At 34.5% G+C, this 22,725-nt stretch overlaps 1 protein-coding gene and 3 long non-coding RNA genes across 5 annotated transcripts in view; 1 reads left to right on the top strand and 3 right to left on the bottom strand.

Moving 5' to 3' along the window:
* Positions 1-22,725, top strand: part of LOC130050130 (uncharacterized) — a 62,585-nt gene that overhangs the window by 28,121 nt on the left and 11,739 nt on the right. The window lies entirely within an intron of this gene.
* Positions 1,919-2,543, bottom strand: LOC130050135 (uncharacterized). The gene is made up of 2 exons (XR_008798552.1): positions 2,500-2,543; positions 1,919-2,330 (listed from the first exon to the last, which is right to left on the bottom strand). It is a non-coding gene; the product is annotated as an uncharacterized LOC130050135 (long non-coding RNA).
* LOC130050132 (uncharacterized) lies at positions 4,082-5,419 on the bottom strand. The gene is made up of 2 exons (XR_008798547.1): positions 5,231-5,419; positions 4,082-4,166 (listed from the first exon to the last, which is right to left on the bottom strand). It is a non-coding gene; the product is annotated as an uncharacterized LOC130050132 (long non-coding RNA).
* LOC130046649 (uncharacterized) lies at positions 9,601-16,291 on the bottom strand. The gene is made up of 4 exons (XR_008798550.1): positions 15,893-16,291; positions 12,382-12,465; positions 11,716-11,772; positions 9,601-9,754 (listed from the first exon to the last, which is right to left on the bottom strand). It is a non-coding gene; the product is annotated as an uncharacterized LOC130046649 (long non-coding RNA).

Genomic DNA, 22,725 nt, shown 5'->3' with positions numbered 1-22,725 from the left:
TGTCCGTTCAATATTTTGAGAACCCTTTGCTTGACAGGCATCAAACTTAGTACACTGGTACATCTTTAGGAGAAGATGACCCCTATCTATTTTGAGGTCACATGGTGAAAGGTCAAGGGTTGAACTGGACATAGTAATATATTGTCTTCTATATTTTAAAGGGATTGGTTCAGGATTTTTAATTTAATTTTTTTTTTATGTTAAACATTAAAAGTATAACTCATTTAATATTGACAACCAAAATGTTGACCTTCTGAATGCAAGAATAAAAGCTACCGGTATATTCTAGACTTACATCTGTGTTATATATACAAAAAAAAAAAAAAACAAGTGAAATATTAATTATGTAATATATAGCATCTTAATTCTGCATAGTCACAAATTTTAAATCTTATATGCAACATTTTACACAAAGAATGCTTGAAATGTGAAAGATATATAATAATCGTAGATTGATATCCATTTCTTTTGAAAATTTCGTAAACAATAACATACCGCAATATTTGGTTACAAACAAATAATGAACACTCTAAAATGAGATTGATCTGTGATAATGTATAGTCTTAATTTTTATGTGACTACATGTTAGACAGTAGATTTGGATCATTAAAAGTGAAAAATAAAATTTTGTGTAAAATCATGAATCAATCCCTTACTTTAAGAATTATTTGCTTGATTGACACCAAACTTGGCACACTGGTGCAGCATAAGGAGTAGATGACCCCTATTGATTTTTAGGCCACATGGTCAATCTATTCTTGACATTGGAAGATATTGATTGCTCAGTATTTTGAATTGATGATACTACTTTCAATTAAATGATGTGTGTTTATAACCCTTATCAATTTTGCATATGGGGGCATATGCTTTCAGGGTTGGGCCAAAATGATCATGTGTGTCACCTATTGAACATTTTAAATTTCTTTTAACTATACTTCCAATCCTTTTCAATTTTGATACGAATCGATTATCTTTTGGACAAAGAGGACAAATTGTAAATTCCAGGACTGGGTTGCTCAAAACCTTGGTTAAGCTTTACCAGTGGTTAAATCCCTTGTCCACCGGTTAACCTTTAGCCAATGGTTACATTCTGTTGCTCAAAAGTTAACCAGTGGTTAAATTGCCTAACCAATGGTTAAATATTGACCAAAGTTAACCAATCTGCAGAGGTGGGTTAAGTCATTTAACCAGTGGTTAAACATGACTGCTTGCTTTTTTATGTAAACATGAGCAAATAACACAAGAAACGGGGAGTTTGGAGACATTTTAATCATGATTTCACTGAAATAGGTAAAAAGAAAGTTAAAATTTTTCTAACGAATCAGTCAGGTACATCACAGATCTCGTAGAGCCCCAGCTTTGCCGTCTCGCCATGTTTTCATTGTAAGGTATTTGGTTTCCTACAACATTAAGAAAAGTTATAATTATCATGTAATTCAATGCATCTCTTTAACATGAATGAAATTTTAAGATTTAAAAAATTCATAAACAGGATACATAGGTGAAATCACCGGGATAGGGGAGGGGGGTCACAGGGGGAGTAAATTGAGTCCCTTTATCCCCAAGTTTGCTGCCGGAGTGCACGAATTCCTAACCATGCCTTTATGTTTGTAACACAACACCCCCATACGCTAAAGTCAGCTGTTTATTTATATACCCATTTCATTCAGCTTAAAAGTAAAACTTATACGGTACCAATTTCGATGCAACAGATGCGCATTTCGACAAATAATGTCTCTTCAATGATGCTCAAGCCGAAATTTTGGAAATTCGAAACATCAATAAACTTGTGACATGACCGGCAATGTTTTTCTTTGAAGTTGACAGTACAATAACTAAAATACAGAACACTGTTCAGTGGGCGTTCCCTATGCAAATGACCCAAACTATACAACAACTAAAATAAAGAACACTTGAATCAGGGAACATTCAATTTATTTTTAGAAATAAACAAAAAGGAAATGACTAGATTTTTATTTCATAGCAATATAAAAACTGAAAAAACGCAGAAAACAGCTTCTTTATGCCGTTGAGAGACAACCTGAGCGTAATTCACTTCATAGAGAAAGTAAAATTACACATATTGAACACTGCTAGAAAGGAACTTAAATCCTTGAAAGGCTCACGCTTTGCAGACTCGTTCTGGGTTTCTTTGCACATGGGTTCGCTGAAACCTGACAGGTCATCACCGTGGAAGTGCTTGTAAGACCGCTCATCATTTTCAGGGTCCAACGACCTCTTCACGGAACTCCGTAGCGGATCTAGAACTTGCGACACCTTTTTTCAACATAGCCGAACTGCAATCTTTATACTTCCGCACTGCCTCTGACCTTTCAGATAAACATCAAAGAAATCAATTATGCATCTCTCCCCTAAAATGAAAATAGCCATTAATCAGCGAGCCAAATTTAGCCAATATAAACATGAGAGAGAGAGAGAGAGAGAGAGAGAGAGAGAGAGAGAGAGAGAGAGAGAGAGAGAGAGAGAATTTCAACTTACCAGGATCAGAGTAGTATTTGATGTTCTTATTCTGAACATTTACTGGCCTAATCCCCCTTTATAAGTTTTGGAAGATCGCCCCACAAACTTTATGTAATTTCCACACTCGTCCGCGCCAATGAAAAATTGTTCAGCTGTCAAACTATGATCCTCGTCACATCCTCTGAGGCCAAATAATTTGCTAGCATAAAAAAACATCGTCAACTGCAATTGCTCTCCGTTTTCTTCCATTCTTTCACCATCCAAATGATACTGACACAATTCGCGCTCGCGCAAAATACAATGTAAATTGATTGGTCACTTTGTCAACTTAACCTTTAACTTTGATTTATATTCAGATTAGTTATCATTGCAACATCTGATTCGCTGTGAAAATCATACAGATACAGAATCTTCAAAATCTAAAAATAGCTGAACTGTCATGTCACAAGTCATTTAGAATACTCGTTCCCTATTGTATGAGAGATACAGGGCGGGGCCCGGCTCGAGCTATCGCTCTCGCCTCAAGCCCCGCCCTGTATCTCTCATACACCAGGGAACTCGTACTCTAAATATTACTTGTAGGAAAACTAGAGTGCCAAAAACTGGAGACAAATTCGTCCAAGGATAAGAGCTATGCAGGAGGAAGATAATTCTTAATTTTGAAATGAATTTTTAAATTTTATAACAGCAATTAAATATACATCCGTATTTTCAAGCTAGTAACGAAGTACTTAGCTACTGGGCTGTAGAGACGCTCGGGGACTAACAGTCCACCAGCAGAATCCTCGACCCAGGGGTCGTCATATTGTTATTTGTTTATTTTCAAAAAATAAGTACAACTTTAAAAACTACACAATTTTTGATAAATTGATAATTAAATTAATTTAAGTTAAATCCTGGAGTTATTAATCATGTACACACATATTTTGTATTGTACAGAAATATTTACTTATTTTTTCTATTCCATTTATATTTGCATTGTATTTATGCGTTTAAATTAACTGAAAGCAAATAAATAGTCTTCGTAGATTAAAAACAGGTTATGCACTTGTGATCACAAAGTTACATGTAGGTGTAAAAAACACAATGTTGACAGGTGGAGTTGAGAATTTCAAGTCGCTGTCTAAATTAAAGTAAACTTTAAATATGAAAAAGAATGTAATAATTATCAATCCTGTCACAATCCCCAGGAATGAATTTTACTTCTGTGAAAAAAAAAAACCCCGAAAAAACAAAAACAAATCAGCTAGCCTACTTGTTATAAAATAACAGTTAAATACATGTATATGCAAGTTGAAGATAACGAACAGTGATCAATCTCATAACTCCTATAAACAATACAAAATGGATAGTTGGGCAAACACGGACCCCTGGACACACCAGAGGTGGGATCAGGTGCCTAGGAGGAGTAAGCATCCCCTGTTGACCGATCACACCCGCCGTGAGCCCTATATCCTGATCAGGTAAACGGAGTTATCAAAATTAGTATGCCAAGAACGGCTTAACAATCGGTATGAAACACGTCATACAGCATTTCACCCAATGATAGGTTGTATTGACTGTCACAGGATGGACGCCAGGCATTAAACGAGGAAGACGAGTTTATACCAATTTAATACACTCAAGTTATACACAAATGTTCATCCTTTACTGTTCTTCAAAAAGGAGTCAAATGAAGAAGGTATCTGTAACGATAAAATTTGTAAAAACAATTTAGATACAGATATACTGTTACAATACACATACAACACTTACTTTACTTCACTTTAGACGGACTGCATTTTGCTGCAGGCACATTTTACACATTGCATTTTACTGCATACTTCACTATACTATACTTAATAGCAATTTACTGAATATACACATTACACACTGCAATTTACTGCATATACACATTACACACTGCAATTTACTGCATATACACATTACACACTGCATTTTACTGCATACTCTGGCGTTTCCCAATACTCTGACATGAACAGTACACCGTACATATACGTTTAGGTAAATACTTCTGGTTCATACTTAGATATTTTATTGAAAGTAGACATTAACGGCAAACTGACAACTCAACTGTATGACAAACGGGATGGTTTCAGCTTCTCCATCGTCAACTTCCCACATTTACATGTATGTAGCAATATTCCATTATCACCTGCATATGGTGTTTATATATCTCAACTGATTCGATATGCAAGAGCTTGTTCTGGGTATAGTCAGTTTTTAAATCGAGGTAAACTACTGACAAACACGTTGATGGTACAGGGATTTCAACAGTCTCGATTGAAGTCGGCATTTCGCAAATTCTATGGTCGTTATAACGATCTAGTTCGTCAATACAACCTCGCATTGGGTCAAATGCTGTCTGACGTGTTTCATACCGATTGTTAAGCCGTTCTTGGCACACTGATTTTGACTGCGGATAACTCCGTTTACCTGATCAGGATATGGGGCTCACGGCGGGTGTGACCGGTCAACAGGGGATGCTTTCTCCTCCTAGACACCTGATCCCACCTCTGGTGTGTCCAGGGGTCCGTGTTTGCCCAACTATCCATTTTGTATTGCTTGTAGGAGTTATGAGATTGATCACTGTTCGTTACCTTCACCTTGCATACATTTGAAATAAATTAGCATATGAATGTATTGTACACTCACAACAACTATCACAGTAAATTCTAATATAAATTGTACGTTGGCCATTTTAGGAATAAATGTGGAATAAGAATATTGAAGTAATGAGTAAACTTACCTCAGAAGTAGTGGACTCTGGTCACAAGGTATCAAAACTTGATGACTATTACTAGATAAAATACATGAATATTAATGTGGATAAACACGTCCGCACCCGGCAATTGCTACACCCAAACTAACTGCACGGGATTTAAATGTACAAGCATACTTGGTGAACGATTCACATACTATGGAAACACATTGAGATATTTAATTTAACATGATAAAGATCCCAACATCTATGGAGCTATAATCGGGAAATGTATACATTAATTGTGACACACCTTCCCCTTCTAAGAAGTATGACATACTTTCAAAACACAAACAATTAATGTACTGTAATACAACTGACGGAAAAATAGGGCTTTTTTCTGTTTTTATAAAAGTTAAGATAAAACATCGAAACAGTAAATATATATACATTCACCGACAATATCTCACTGTCTACTCAAATAGTCCGCTCCAACATTGTCCTTTCCTTTGATCGCGATAATGCGGAATTTGTAAGGCTGTAAAGACAATGCCCTGGCTTCTCAATGAAAACATCCCGGAAGCTCCTAAAGAGTCCTTTCATGATTTGTATTTCTTCCCCATCAAGATCATGGTTGACATCTACATCCTTGTAACTCTCTACATTACTGCTTACCTCAACATATCCTTCCTGATCATCTTCAGAATCTGAATTGTCAATTTCCTCTGAGGTCACAATGGACATTAGAAAATTTACCTCTGTCTCCTTGACGCCCTTTCAAGATTCTGATGTGCTAACTCACAGGTTGACTCTAGTCGATCTCTAAGATCAAACACGTACTGATAAGTATATTTTACCTCTTGATCCTTTATATCGTTTGTCCAGAGTTCTTTCAAGATTGCTATGGGTCCGCGAATTGTACGACCATAAACTAACTCAAATGGCGAGAAACCCAAAGTTTCCTGTGGTACCTCACGATAGGCGAGAAGAATGGCGGGTAAATATTTGTCCCAGTCCTTTGGTCGCTCCGAACACATTCTCTTCAGCATCTGTTTAAGTGTGCCATTAAAACGTTCTTCGAGACCATTGCACATCGGGTGGTAGGGCGTAGTTGTAAGTTGCTTCATCGAAATAAGCCTACTAACTTCCATCATTAGACCTGATGTGAATTGGCTACCCATATCAGTGAGTATCTCCTGTGGAATTCCAATACGGGAGAACATTTCCAATAAAGCCTCAGCTACACCCTCCGTATCTATTCCTGACAAAGCAATCGCTTCTGGATATATTGTGGCATAATCGACTAGTGTTAGTATGAAACGATTACCTTTGTCCATTCGAGGATGTAATGGGCCAACAATGTCTACAGCTACCCTCTTGAATGGCTCATCTATCAATGGCATCTTGTCTAAAGGGACTTTCCTGACTTTACCTTTTGATATCGTTCTCTGGCACACATCACAGGACTGTACAAATCGTCTTAATATCTGAATTAATACCTGACCAGTAGAACTCTGGCTGAATATTGGCTGTTGTCCTGCTGACAGCTAGATGTCCTGACATGATTGATTCATGTGCTAACTTCATGACCGTATCCCGGTACTTTGAAGGGACAATTAGTTGAGAAAACGTCTTCCCTCCGTCTTTCTCGGATGACTTATACACCCCTACTAACGTTATTGTTATTTAAATTTACACCACGTGGGTTTTTTACCCATTAAAAGGTTAGAGGTGAGGTCAAATTCCGCAGTGAAGGAAACCGGAAATAAATCTGGCAAAGCTATAGTAATTTTTTATATACATATACTGTAATAGACATGTATCATCAATGCAAATGCATATTACGTAGAAAATTCAATTAAGTACTGTCATACCAGCGATGATTGTGAAATAGTGAAAAGCCCAGGAAGTCATTTAAAGATCTAGATTGTAGTTTAACCGATATTTAGTCTTACTGTCGTGTCATGAGGGGGGGGGGGGTCTTTTCTTCTTTTGGTTGGGGGGGGGGGGGCGGTAATAATTCCATTTTTATAACATATGCAAATAAAGAAATCGGGGTGACTGCTTTCTTCCATTTTCATTTATAGTGGTATATAGGGTAAAGACAGAACTGCAAGCATGTATTTGTCAAGGAGTGAATTTGTATATTTTACTTTTCCTTTGATGTTTTAGCATCTGTGTTACATTTCTCAAATTGACATCTCTCCCCCTCCTGTCCCACGGTTTCAATGACAGTGTTATAAGATTAACATTCATCGCAAAGATAAAAGGTTTAGCCTTATCAAAGCATTTCCTGTCTTGAGAATTCTTCACAAATTAATGTCAACCAGCTTTCTGTTGATGTTGCAATTTCAGTTTCGAACTCTTTAATTTGTTATCTTCAGAAAAGTGGGAGGAGTTAAGGGAGATGAGATGAGTCAATGTGATGAGTTTGTAGGGAGTCTTAGAGTTTTAGTTGTAGTGTTGACTTGTCATAATTTGAATTCCCTAATAAATTTGGATATAACTAAAAAGTAGTGACGAGTTATTCGAAGGAAAATCATAATCGCAACATATTGATGGAGAATTTGTATAAAAAGTTTATCTTTGGTAGTAAGTTTTTAACAAACACCCCCACCGAATAAAAAAATCAAGAATTTTTTCGAACTTAGGAGAAAAGTTCCCCTTCCCCGATTTAGGATTTTGTAGAGTGGGCAAGTCACAGGACGAAAGAATTTTTTTTCTCTTGTCAAGGATTTTTAACAAATTAAGATTTCTTCGGCATTGGTTACAAAAAGAGAATATATTGCATTGAAAATAAAATTAGTGAAGAAAATGTGCGATTCCTCCCTTACAGTATAATTGCGACTCATATAAACTGCACAAAATAATATATCACATTATAAGTAAATTATCAACGTCACATAAAAAATGAAATTGATGTTATTGTAAGATACTATTACTACACTTCTATAGCATGCTCTTTAAAGATATCTCATAAATTTTATAAGATATCTTATAAAACTTACGATAAAAGATGATAAAATATGTTATATAATTTATAAGATATCTTCTAAAACATATATCTTATGTCTTTTAAGATATCTCAAACTTAATAAGATATTTTATAACATATCTCAAAAATGAATTTTTATAATGTATCATACGAATTTACTTTTATAAAATATATCATAAAACATATAAGATATATTGCATATATATTATAAAATATATCAAAGTTTGAGCTATATTTTTTTTTAAAAATTGTTTGAGATATCTTATAAGATATGTAAGATAACTTATAAAGCTTGTGAGAAATCTTATAAAACATTTAAGATATCTTTTGTTTTATAAGATATCATTAAAATAAGTTTAAGATACCTTCTATTTTTATAAAATATCTGTTAAACATGATACCATTTGATATACAAGATATCTTATAAAGCTTAGGAGATATCTTTCATTTTTATTAGAGCAAGATTTATTAGATATCTTATCAGAAGTAGAAGATATTTCATAAATTATATACGAAATCCTTAAAGGAATACCTGGTAGATATAAATATGGCGTGCCATACACCTCACTTAGGAAGAAGCTAGATTAGCAGGATTTATACAAATTATATGAATATATACAGATTTTCTATATATCTTAAGAAATATCTGTGAAAAGCCTAATACGCATTTTCATAAATTTAAAACTTAACGTACCAATTTTACTCTTTATGCTAAAGCAATTCATCAGCAAATGTGAATTATTACTACGGATGTGCTCTGCAATGCATGCAAGCAGGTAGTTATAGTTATACAGTATCAAAGTTGGTTAAGAAGTACTATGTACAAGTTACTGCTCATAAATGGAAATTCAATGGTTGAAAATTTTCCACATTTATTGAAATATACATAGTTTTCTTATCTATATGTATTGATCAGAAAGTAAGACAATGCTACACCACTGTATCTGCATAAAAGTTTTTTTAAATCTTAAATATTAAAGAAATTGAACCTATAGAGTGGAAAATCTTTACAAAATGTCTATATATATATATATATATATATATATATATATATATATATATATCCAAATTGTGTTTTTTTTAAAAAATCACAGTGTCCGGTATAAAATATTAAAAGAAATAGAATAAACAGTACACAAAGTTAAAAATTTAACGCAAGCGCTTTCATTTTATAATCCTCAGGCGTTACATTTTAAAATAGTTTTAAAACTATTTTAAAATGTAACGCCTGAGGATTATAAAATGAAAGCGCTTGCGTTAAATTTTTAACTTTGTGTACTGTTTATTCTATTTCTTTTAATATATATATATATATATATATATATATATATATATATATAATCAGATGCTGACATTTTATAAAATTTAATTCAATATCAGTATATATACATACATTTTAAAGTTATAACAATTTCTTTAAAATTCTTGCAATTGGAAGTTATTTTTATAACTTTAGTCCGTGACATGCACTTTAGAGCATCCCAGATTACAGGATTTGAAGGTAGATCCTTAATGTAAACTGATGAATTCATTTAGGAATGTGCACTGCACACCAGCTATTTCCTCAAAATAAATTTCTGAAACAAAAAAAAATCACAATGATCAATATAAGCTATCTAAATTTTATTTTCCAGTATGAAATATGAATACTGATTGATTGTCTTAATTACTCCTAGATAATAGCATTAAAGACAAGAGGCCCATGGACCACATTGCTCACATGAGTTACCTTGGCCCATATTTAAAGATTGTTCTTGTATATTTGCATGTAAAGCTTTGATCCCTATTATGGCCCCAACTTACCCCCGAAACCGTGATTATTACAAAATTGAATCTGCACTATGTCAGGAAGTTTTCATGTAAATGTAAATTTCGTTGTCCCAATCGTTTCTTGAGAAAAAGATTTGTATGTTAAACTTTGATCCCCTATTGTGGCCACACCCTTCCCCTGGGGGGGCATAATTTTAACAAACTTACTTAACAAACTTAAATCTGCACTATGTCAGGAAGCTTTGACATAAATGTAAGACTTTCTGGCCCAGTGATTCTTTAAAATAAAGATAAAAGATTTTCCTTATATATTTGTATGTAAAATTTTGATCCCCTATTGTGGCCCCATCCTACCCCTGGGAGATATGGTTTTAACAAACTTGAATCTGCACTATGTCAGGGAGCTTTCATGTAAATATAAACTTTTGTCTTACTTTCTGGTCCATGGGTTCTTGAGAAGATGTTATATTTTCCCTATATATTTGTATGTAAAACTTTGATCCCCAATTGTTGCCCCATCCTACCCCCAGGGATCATGATGTTATCAAACTTGAATCTGCACTATGTCAGGAAGCTTTCTTGTAAATTTGTGCTTTCCTGGCCCAGTGGTTCTTGAGAAGATTTTTAAAAGATTTCCCCTATACCTTTCCATGTAAAACTTTGATCCCCTATTGTGGACCCATCCTATCCCTTGGGGTCATGATTTTAATAAACCTGAATCTACACTATGCCAGGTAGCTTGCTTGTAAATTTCAACTCTTCTGGCCCTGTGGTTCTTGAGAAGACTTTTAATGACCCCACTCTATTTTGTGATCATCTCCCCTGTGAAGGATGGCAAGTTAGGCTGAAATCAACATTATGGTTCTGGAGAAGAAGTTTAAAAGGTTGTACAGATGGACTGATGACAGCAAAAAGTTATCAGAATTGCTCTTTCAAGCTTTCAGCTCATGTGAGCCAAAATCGATTTGGAATTTTTCTTTGCTATGTGATTTATTTCTATGTACACTGCATATACACTATGCCTATTTTACCAGAAAGAAAAATTTTAATTAAAACTTTACACATATATTTTATGATTTTTTTCAAAATAGATATTTAATATAATTAACATTTTATAGAAGAGAAACAAAAATACCATAATCACAAATTGAAACTAAAGATTGTTTATTAGGAAATACAAATTTAATGTCTCCCTGAGCTCCCCAAATTGGAAGTTCTCCAAATGAAACTGCCCCTTATTGTACTGTATTGTATGGAGGAGAAAGCATGAGCAGAAGCATATAAGCATTTATGAACTCCGATAAGCCATATAGAAGTGTTCACAAATTATTTTATACCCTCCAACCCTCAGATTTTAAGAAAACAATTGGATCCTCATATCCCTACAATATATGCCAATCTGCAAATGGCATTGAAGTATTGTGAAAAGTTTAAGTCTAGCTCTGATAATCCATATCAGAGGAGAAGCATTAACAAGCTATTTAAACATCTTCCACCCCTCTTAGATCCACTATAACTTTTAGGAAAACAATTGGATCCTCCCGTCCCAACAATATGCACATCCACATATTGCAATGAAGCATTGTACAAAGTTTCAAGCCATATAGGAGGAAAAGCGTTCACAAGAATTTGTGACAGACAGATGGACAGACAAAAAATACAAAAACAATGTATCGATCCCCTTGGAAGAGGGGAGACATATAATAAACTAACTGTAACATCATGCTTCAAAATACATACGATTTATACTAAGACACTGAATACTTACAATTTACACAAAGACACTGTACTATTTGATGGGCAGCAATTAAAACATATATGGCTTCTAAAAGGAAAAAAAAACATGCAGTTATTTAGTTTGTAACAAAAAATGTAATATTATGAAATTATACGATGTGTCAGTATTTAAGATTCAGTATTCCATGAAACAGTGTGTGTCACTTGCAAGTGTACTATATTCTCAACCAAGACAGAAATACAGGCAAAGTGATAGCATAAGCAATAATGTATCTCTTCATGAAAATATTTCTAAGATCTGCTACATGTATAATTATCAGCTTAATTCTTATACTCTTATTTTCTTTACTTGTATCTGATGAATGTTTTGAGGTAGAAATTGTGTCTGTGCCTTTGTATGCATGCATGTACATATAATTTGTAAATGTAGTTGTTCTCTTAAGTAGATTTTACATAATAAAACACTGAACACATATACTTCATAAGTTCTGTTACATGTACATATACATACAACCATGCATAAAAAGATGTTTAAATACTATAACATTTTTTTAAGAAACATAATTATCTCCATGCAGTGTATAGCTTGGTTAAAAATTTAAGGACAGATAAAAAGATCTCGCTTTGTAGACAGAATAATCTCCTTTAACATCTTGAAAGCATAATCATTACATTCAATTATAGGAAGATGTGATACCTTGAAAATCTAGGATTCCTTTGAGGATCTCAAAATACATTTGTTCAAAGGGTGGTGAATCACTCAAAGTCCCCAAAAAGTACACTGAAAGCAGACACATTGATCACTGTTCGTTATCTTCACCATGCACAAATATGTATTGTGATTTGAAATTTAGGCTAAAAATATAGATTGCTGTGCAAGTCAAAATAATGGCAAGAGAAAAAGAATCCCACATCTCTATGACTTAACACTTCCTTGTATTGAGGTGTACCGAAGACGAGTCGCATAAACTAGTCTAATTTTAATTAAGATTGGGATATATAATTCGTATCTTTTTTCTTTAACTGTAAACAAATAAGTTTTAATATTCTGATCACAATCTCCATTTAAACAAATTAATTATGCTTTATTGAACTTATTTTCACTTGTCAATGAAATTTTTAGATTTAGTTTGATTAAAATTACTTATTATAGATAAAATTGAATTACAGATGTCAAGTCTCCCAAACACTGTTTCTTCATTGATCTATTCAACAATATATGTTTATTTTAAAAACTAGGGTTAGTGTGTTTAATTTAGGGTCAGAAACACAATTTTTATTTGACACCTTAATTTATGCTTTTAAATGTTCAAAACTCCATTAACATGCAATATAATAAATATTTTGATCAGTTACAATATTGTATTTAATTCACAAATCTTTTTACAAGGCAATTCAGTTATATATATATAGCACAAACTAAAACATGTAAAATAATTAACATTGCACAGGAAAAAGTTATGATGTATATCCATGTATATTGTCCCGTCCCATTAATATATGTGTTAATGATTAATATATATCATAAATGCTTGCATAAATAAACATTAGTAATACATGTGTGTGGTTACAGAAACTGAGACCTGCACCACTCAGGAATTTTAAATGTTTTCTACTATGATTTTATATAAATCAAAGACTGATATTTTGCTACATATAAGGAGATTGATGCATGATCTGATAAAATTCTTTTAATTAATGCATTGTCCACCGGTGTCTAATATGCACATTTTTTACCAGATTTAATATACATGTTATAAATGACAATTACAATCCTGCATTAGATACAGGGAGGATCCTGTTAAATATAATGCACTGTCCCCTGATGTCCTTTGCAGTTTTGTGATCAACTTTTAAAATTATCACTGGTACATTATATACTTTGGTAATGGTTACTACATATATATACATGTATATATATATGTATATGTATATGCCTGTCTGTCTGTCTGTCTGTCTGTCTATCTATATATAATTCAATAAAAAAGCAGGAAAATATACAGTTCCAAAATATATTTAAATCACTAGCGCTTTCTGGATTTTAACATCCATCCTCAGGTGAATACAAATTAATAATTCAATTAATTAATTAAGGTTAATACAAATTATATATAGCACAAACTAAATCATGTAAATTAATTAACATTGCATAGTCAGCTTTTCATTAAAGAGAGCTTATAATTACAAACTTCTTTACTTTAGGTTAAATAATACTCAGTACACACTATGATCCTAACATTTCTTGTTACACATCTTTCCTAACAATATATTATTATGGCACATTATTAATTTGTATTCACCTGAGGATGGATGTTAAAATCCAGAAAGCGCTAGTGATTTAAATATATTTTGGAAGTGTATATTTTCCTGCTTTTTTTATTGAATTATTTTGACTGTGTGTGATATCAACTCTTTCTATTTGGATTTATATATATATATATATATATATATATATATATATATATATATATATATACATTTTAATGCACCGGACCACTCCATCTTGTCCATGAGGGTAAGGATTTTAGAAAAAATTTACCATCACACAAACAATCCTACATTAAGCACCCCTTCTCGTAGACAACGAGAAGATCACTGGATCAGGACCCTAGGCACTGCATTTCCATATGGATGCAATGATAATGTATATGATGTGGGAAATTTGACTAGTCCACAAGGAAATAACGTTAATGTGATGGGACTCTTTCCCAATACCCAAAGACGAAAACGCAGTCACGGACATCGTTCATATAAAAGACCAAGTATAAATGATGTCACGTTTGATTCACTTTTGCCTCACGTCAACAGACAATTGGGTCCACATCATATTCGTACAAAACTTTACTCTATTCCATTGAGGGTTTTACATACGTTATTTGAAGAAGCTATGGCTAGTCTATACTTGGATTTTTCAACACCTGAATATAGACTGAACTCTATGATTATGGATGTTGCCTACCACAGGCTCTATAAACCAGCACGGACCATGGATGATATTCCTTCCAAATCATGCCGTCAGTTCCTTAAGCTCAAATTTACAAACAAAGGAATAGATGCCGTCAACATAAGCAAAATTCTTCGTCATAAAAGGGTTCAGTCGTGTATTCCAACTTATTTCAAGTTCAAGTCTACACCCTGTATTTCCTACAGCTATACTTTTACTATTGCATCCAAACTTTTTAATTATAAACAAACTTTGCAGTGCATAGATATATACCAACTTATACGTAATCCACCACAATGTTCTTGTTCTTCGTCTTCTTTCAACTACAGTCCAGCTGGACATGTCATTACTGGTGATGTTGATATAGTTGAAAATGAGGACCTCAAATCACTTATTCTTAAAGGTCCTAAATACAGAGAACCTTGGTCTTTTAATTGGCGACAGAACTTCATCTCTATTATGAGTTCTGTCGAAGATTATGCCAGACGATGGGCTATGAACTTGATACATTGTCAGAATGGGTTAAAAGCATAAGAGGGATATTAAAATCCCGCATTAGACACATGAAAACAAAAGTACGTACCATCTATCCTTCTGTGTTTAGTAAACCAGAAGTGATAAAAGAATTAGATAGGTTACATGAGGAATATGTTTTGGTTCCAGCTGACAAAGCTAGTAACAACACTGTCTTTGTTTGTAAGGCTCATTATTACAACTGTATTTTAAACGAACTTGGCATTAATTCCACTTTTGGTAATCATACTTATACTCCAACTGCTCTTTCAAAAGACGAAATTCTTCAAAACCATGCTTCAGTTTTAGACACATTTAATATTCCAGTCAATGGGTTGAATGAATATGAGTTACCGTACCTATACTGGAATCCTAAACTACATAAAAACCCTTACAAAGATACATTGCTGGATCCAGTAATTGCTCTACCAAGCCCCTATCTTTGCTCCTCATGAAAATGTTAATAGCTGTGAAGGAGAAACTTCAAACTTACTGTGCGACTACATATGCCAGAAGTGGTGTTAATCAAATGTGGATTCTAAAAAATTCTAAAGAACTTTTAGTAAACTTGAAATCACAGAATTTCCCCCAAATCAATAGCATTAAAACCTATGACTTTTCAACACTATACACGACGATTCCTCACGATAAATTAAAGACTAGACTTTTTGACATCATAGACAGTTGCTTCTTCAATAAAAACGGAAAACGGAAATATTCATATCTAGTGATCAGTCATTCAAAAACTTACTTTGTTAAACACCACTCTGATTCCACGCACAAGTACTCTGAAGTTGAAATAAAAAATATGCTAGAGTTCCTCATTGACAATATCTTCGTGGTCTTTGGTGATCAGGTCTTCCAACAGTCTGTTGGAATTCCCTTGGGCACGAATTGTGCTCCTTTGTTAGCTGACCTGTTTTTATATTCATATGAAGCAGAATTTATTCAAAAACTTCTACGTGAGAAGAAAAAATCTCTCGCTGTGACCTTCAATTCGACTTTTAGATATATTGATGACGTTTTGTCTATTAACAATGATAGCTTTCATTCATATGTCGATTTGATATATCCCTGTGAGCTCGAAATAAAGGACACCACAGAGTCGTCCACTTCTGCTTCATACTTAGATATTTTATTGAAAGTAGACATTAACGGCAAACTGACAACTCAACTGTATGACAAACGAGATGTTTCAGCTTCTCCATCGTCAACTTCCCACATTTATGTAGCAATATTCCATTATCACCTGCATATGGTGTTTATATATCTCAACTGATTCGATATGCAAGAGCTTGTTCTGGGTATAGTCAGTTTTTAAATCGAGGTAAGCTACTGACAAACAAGTTGATGGTACAGGGATTTCAACAGTCTCGATTGAAGTCAGCATTTCGCAAATTCTTTGGTCGTTATAACGATCTAGTTCGTCAATACAACCTCGCATTGGGTCAAATGCTGTCTGACGTGTTTCATACCGATTGTTAAGCCGTTCTTGGCACACTGATTTGACTGCGGATAACTCCGTTTACCTGATCATGATATGGGGCTCACGGCGGGTGTGACCGGTCAACAGGGGATGCTTACTCCTCCTAGGCACCTGATCCCACCTCTGGTGTGTCCAGGGGTCCGTGTTTGCCCCAACTATCTATTTTGTATTGGTTATAGGAGTTATGAGATTGATCACTGTTCGTTATCTTCACTTTGCATATCTATATATATATATATATTCAAAAAATTCTTTTTTCTTGGTATCGGGGTAGAATAAAGTCAAAAAATAAAATCCAGTACTCAAACTTTTATCTATAGCGCTTTCGCCCTGCGGGCTCGTCAGTAGATTTTTTCTTACATTGTTTAAAAATCTACTGACGAGCCCGCAGGGCGAAAGCGCTGTAGATAAAAGTTTGAGTACTGGATTTTATTTTTTGACTTATATAACTGTAGTACATCTTGTCATATTCTAATTTCTATTTATTGTTGTTATCCCTCCACTTAAAAACAATCCATAATTGGTCACCTTTGAGCGTACATAGTGTATGAAAAGGGTGCTATATAAATATGGTATTATTATCATTAAATCATATCATATAAGGAAAAGTTGGAATTTTTCATTTACACATGTACCAAATGATAATCATACAAGTACATGTCATGTACTTTTCATTCATTCTAATTTCCTTAGGTGTGCTGCATGCATCAATGAGTTTAATTATTAAAATCTTTTCATATCAAAAAAATTATGAATGGGTAGTACACCCCTGCATGGTCACCACAGTAGATCCAATCAATAAAATTTACTTTCTTCATAAAATAAATTCATTTTATCTATACTGCTAAATTAGGAAAATGAGTATGTTTCCTCCAAAGAAATATAAAGTTTAGAAGTTTTAAGATATTTGCAATGCAGCTTTCTCTTCTTGTAACATGCACATTCACAGATACATGTACATATATACCTCAAACATGAAACAGACTATAGTATTTTCTGCGTGAAAATGGAAAATTGTATGCAACATTTCAGTGTTTGATAAATTGAACACAATCCCTATGCAACATTAAAATTTAATTATGGCACTTTGAAATAGAAAAATGCCCTCTCAATATTTTTTTTCATGATAATCAAGAGTTCTTTCAAAGTTGGCCTAGGTCCAAATCTAAGGACGATAACTCTTTCTTACCATTTCTTATTCAAGCTTTATTAGCTGATGGCATTAGGACAATAATGCATTGATACGTAGATCTATATCCTGCAAAAACAAATAAAGCACAATATACCATAATTTCTAATTGATACTTACACTAACACTGGAATTCCTTAAAGCATATCCATATCCGGTAGAAAATTCACCGGGTCTCAGGTAGCTCGCGTTGGAGTCTCGGAGCAACGAGATTATATTTCATTCGATAGTCTTTGATTTTATGCTTTACTTAACACCGATAAAGAATATGTTCCGAACACGTTAGTAGGAGTGTGTACTCCCGATATATTAAGCCTCTATTTGTAAACCACCTTACCTTCGCATGATGTCCTACCCTCTTGGGCATACTTTCGTGCTTTTTCGAGAGTTGCGTCTTTCTGTTATTTGCACTTCAGGTCATCAGGCTTTGTCCTCTTTGATAATATCTGGAACCTTAAGAGGTTTGTATGGTTTCTTCTTATCCTTGACTTGTTGTCGAGTCTCAACTGCTAGCACACTCTTTGGCTTGCACTAGTGATTTGGTTCATGAGGTTTTCTAGCATTACTTACCTCCCCTATAATTAAATCAAATAATGGGTTGTCCATACACCATACTTCGAATTCACCTGTGACATATGGAGTATCAATATGAACCTTTGCAACCGGAACTGTTCTCTTTGTACTGTCCGATAAAATACAAGTTTCATACTTGCCTGTTAATTTCTCATATTTTACTAAGCTTCTCCTGACAACAATATTTTGACACCCTGAATCTCGCAACAAGGTCACCGGTTGGACATCAACGTAGCCAGCTGAAAGTGGCATGGGCTTCTGAGTCGTGTGGCATGCAGATGATGAAATTGTGCTCTTATCACTTGCTTGAGAATACAAAGACGACGCATTTTGATTTACAATTAGTGCGCTACAGTGTTCTGGAGTGCATCTCGATGAATCATCAGTACCCGAAACTACTGTACTGGATATCTTACCTTTATCACGAGATATATGACATTGTGACGTAATATGACCTAGTTTGTTACATAAGTAACATTTCCTCTCTGTGAAGGGGACATACTTAGACTTTTCTTTTTGTACTTGGGGCTGTTTATGAACTTCCTTAGATTTCTCAGGTGTCTTATGCTTACCTTCCTCACTAGGTTTCTTGATTACCTTTGAGCACAAATTTGTAGCAGATGTATTTAGTGCTTCCCTAAATTGATCAGCGAGCCTACAGAGTTCTTCTGCTCTCCGAGGAACATTCTGCTTTAGAAACACCAACAAGTCATAATTACAAACATGCAAAATCTTATCTCTAAGCATCAAATCAAAAAGATCTTTAAAAGTTTCAGAAATTTTTGACATTTCTATCCAGCGTGTTAAATATGAAGCTAGTCTTACAGAGAACTGATAGAAACTTTCACCAATCTCAGAGCGAGTTGCACGAAACTTTCGTTTGAACCCATCATCTGTCATATCATATCTCCGCAACAATGCCGCTTTAAGAACATCATAATCACTTGCTTGACGAACGGGCATTAACGAGAATACATCTAAAGCTCTGCCCTTCAACAAAGCACTCAAAGGAGTTGCCCACTTAGATTTGTCCCATTTCATAGTCAATGCATACCTTTCGAATCGCCGTAAGAAGCTATCTATTTCGTCCTTTGTCTCGTCAAATGGAGGGATTTTGGGCATACCAGGCTTGAATGAACCATCACTCACCCTTTCCTGATTTTGAATTTCTGCCCTACTTAGTTCGAGATAGTCCGACATTTCCTTAAAATTTCAGTTCCTGGACCATACGTTCCATTTCTAACTTGAAATCGCGTTCTTCTTTCTCGATCTGCCTTGCCGCTGTTCTCTCTTCCCGCTGTAGTTTCTGCTGTTCACTAACATACTTTTGTACATCTTCTCCTACATAACCTAGTTCTTTACCAGCAGCTATCAAGTCATTCAAACTCTCTTGAGACATTCTCACTTTACTAAGTTGTACAATGAAATCAACAGATAATTCACATTTATCTAGTACATTACTGACATAACCTGCTTATGTGAATTTGGGTGACACAATTCTTTACATCAGTACTCAGAATTGACTTACACTCACTGTAACCTTATTGTGACCAGTCTCCACACTCTGGGTAATCGGATCAATAATTTTGAATTCCGGATCCCAAATGACCAATGGACTTGACCTACAATCACAAATACAATAGTGAACTAATCAACAAAATACGTAAAAAAAAAAAAAAAAAAAAAAAAAAAAAAAACGTCAAAAGAAACAAACAAAAACAAAATTCGAAAAGCAAAAAAATTCAGCAGTGTATGTAGTTATCTGGTTTGAAGCAGAATTTCTTTTCTCTTAAGTTTCAAAAATTTGATTTACAAGTTTTATACGACATTTAACTTAAGATTTGAACAAAACTCAGTTTTAATTATGTTGAAATTGTCCATATTGCACATTGTTTAGTTCCGTTGTCTCATAGGTGGTGTCCTCCAGTCAATTCACACGAGATTCCATTTCACTGGACCCAGTACGTAGTTGAAGTTGTCAAATTGCTCTCTGTATGACGTTGGTGAACTTCAGATGTAACAAATGAGCATCATCAAATGGATAATGGATAACTGGATCAATACCAAGAGTTTCTGGATCCCTATACTTGGTTTCCGAATCCTTACAGTGATCCTGACTTCTGACTTCCCAAACTCGGCTCCTGGATTCATATAATGGGCTTCTGTAATCCATACAATGGGCATCGATATCCATACAATGGGCCTCGAAATCCCTATCATGGGCCTCTGGATCCCACTTCTGACACCAATTGTCACAGGATGGACGCCAGGCATTAAATGAGGACGTTTATACCATTTTAATACACTCAAGTTATACACAAATGTTCATCCTTTACTGTTCTTCAAAAAGGAGTCAAATGAAGAAGGTATCTGTAACGATAAAATTTGTAAAAACAATTTAGATACAGATATATACTGTTACAATACACATACAACACTTACTTTACTTCACTTTACACGGACTGCATTTTGCTGCAGACACATTTTACACATTGTATTTTACTGCATATTTCACAATACTATACTATGCAAGGCGAAGATAACGAACAGTGATCAATCTCATAACTCCTACAAGCAATACAAAATAGATAGTTGGGACAAACACGGACCCCTGGACACACCAGAGGTGGGATCAGGTGCCTAGGAGGAGTAAGCATCCCCTGTTGACCGGTCACACCCGCCGTGAGCCCCATATCATGATCAGGTAAACGGAGTTATCCGCAGTCAAATCAGTGTGCCAAGAACGGCTTAACAATCGGTATGAAACACGTCAGACAGCATTTGACCCAATGCGAGGTTGTATTGACGAACTAGATCGTTATAACGACCCTAGAATTTGCGAAATGCTGACTTCAATCGAGACTGTTGAAATCCCTGTACCATCAACTTGTTTGTCAGTAGCTTATCTCGATTTAAAAACTGACTATACCCAGAACAAGCTCTTGCATATCGAATCAGTTGAGATATATAAACACCATATGCAGGTGATAATGGAATATTGCTACATAAATGTGGGAAGTTGACGATGGAGAAGCTGAAATCATCCCGTTTGTCATACAGTTGAGTTGTCAGTTTGCCGTTAATGTCTACTTTCAATAAAATATCTAAGTATGAAGCAGAAGTGGACGACTCTGTGGTGTCCTTTATTTCGAGCTCACAGAGATATATCAAATCGACATATGAATGAAAGCTATCATTGTTAATAGACAAAACGTCATCGATATATCTAAAAGTCGAATTGAAGGTCACAGCGAGAGATTTTTTCTTCTCACGTAGAAGTTTTTGAATAAATTCTGCTTCATATGAATATAAAAACAGGTCAGCTAACAAAGGAGCACAATTCGTGCCCAAGGGAATTCCAACAGATTGTTGGAAGACCTGATCACCAAAGACCACGAAGATATTGTCAATGAGGAACTCTAGCATATTTTTTATTTCAACTTCAGAGTACTTGTGCGTGGAATCAGAGTGGTGTTTAACAAAGTAAGTTTTTGAATGACTGATCACTAGATATGAATATTTCCGTTTTCCGTTTTTGTTGAAGAAGCAACTGTCTATGATGTCAAAAAGTCTAGTCTTTAATTTATCGTGAGGAATGGTCGTGTATAGTGTTGAAAAGTCATAGGTTTTAATGCTATTGATTTGGGGGAAATTCTGTGATTTCAAGTTTATTAAAAGTTCTTTAGAATTTTTTAGAATCCACATTTGATTAACACCACTTCTGGCATATGTAGTCGCACAGTAAGTTTGAAGTTTCTCCTTCACAGCTGTTAACATTTTCGTGAGGAGCAAAGATAGGGGCTTGGTAGAGCACTTACTGGATCCAGCAATGTATCTTTGTTTGTAAGGGTTTTTATGTAGTTTAGGATTCCAGTATAGGTACGGTAACTCATATTCATTCGACCCATTGACTGGAATATTAAATGTGTCTAAAACTGAAGCATGGTTTTGAAGAATTTCGTCTTTTGAAGGGCAGTTGGAGTATAAGTATGATTACCAAAAGTGGAATTAATGCCAAGTTCGTTTAAAATACAGTTGTAATAATGAGCCTTACAAACAAAGACAGTGTTGTTACTAGCTTTGTCAGCTGGAACCAAAACATATTCCTCATGTAACCTATCTAATTCTTTTATCACTTCTGGTTTACTAAACACAGAAGGATAGATGGTACGTACTTTTGTTTTCATGTGTCTAATGCGGGATTTTAATATCCCTCTTATGCTTTTAACCCATTCTGACAATGTATCAAGTTCATAGCCCATCGTCTGGCATAATCTTCGACAGAACTCATAATAGAGATGAAGTTCTGTCGCCAATTAAAAGACCAAGGTTCTCT

Source organism: Ostrea edulis, chromosome 9 (genome assembly GCF_947568905.1).
Source record: "Ostrea edulis chromosome 9, xbOstEdul1.1, whole genome shotgun sequence".
Taxonomy (NCBI): domain Eukaryota; kingdom Metazoa; phylum Mollusca; class Bivalvia; order Ostreida; family Ostreidae; genus Ostrea; species Ostrea edulis.
The sequence above is the reverse complement of the archived record's forward strand: the minus strand, read 5'-3'. Positions and strand labels throughout refer to the sequence as shown.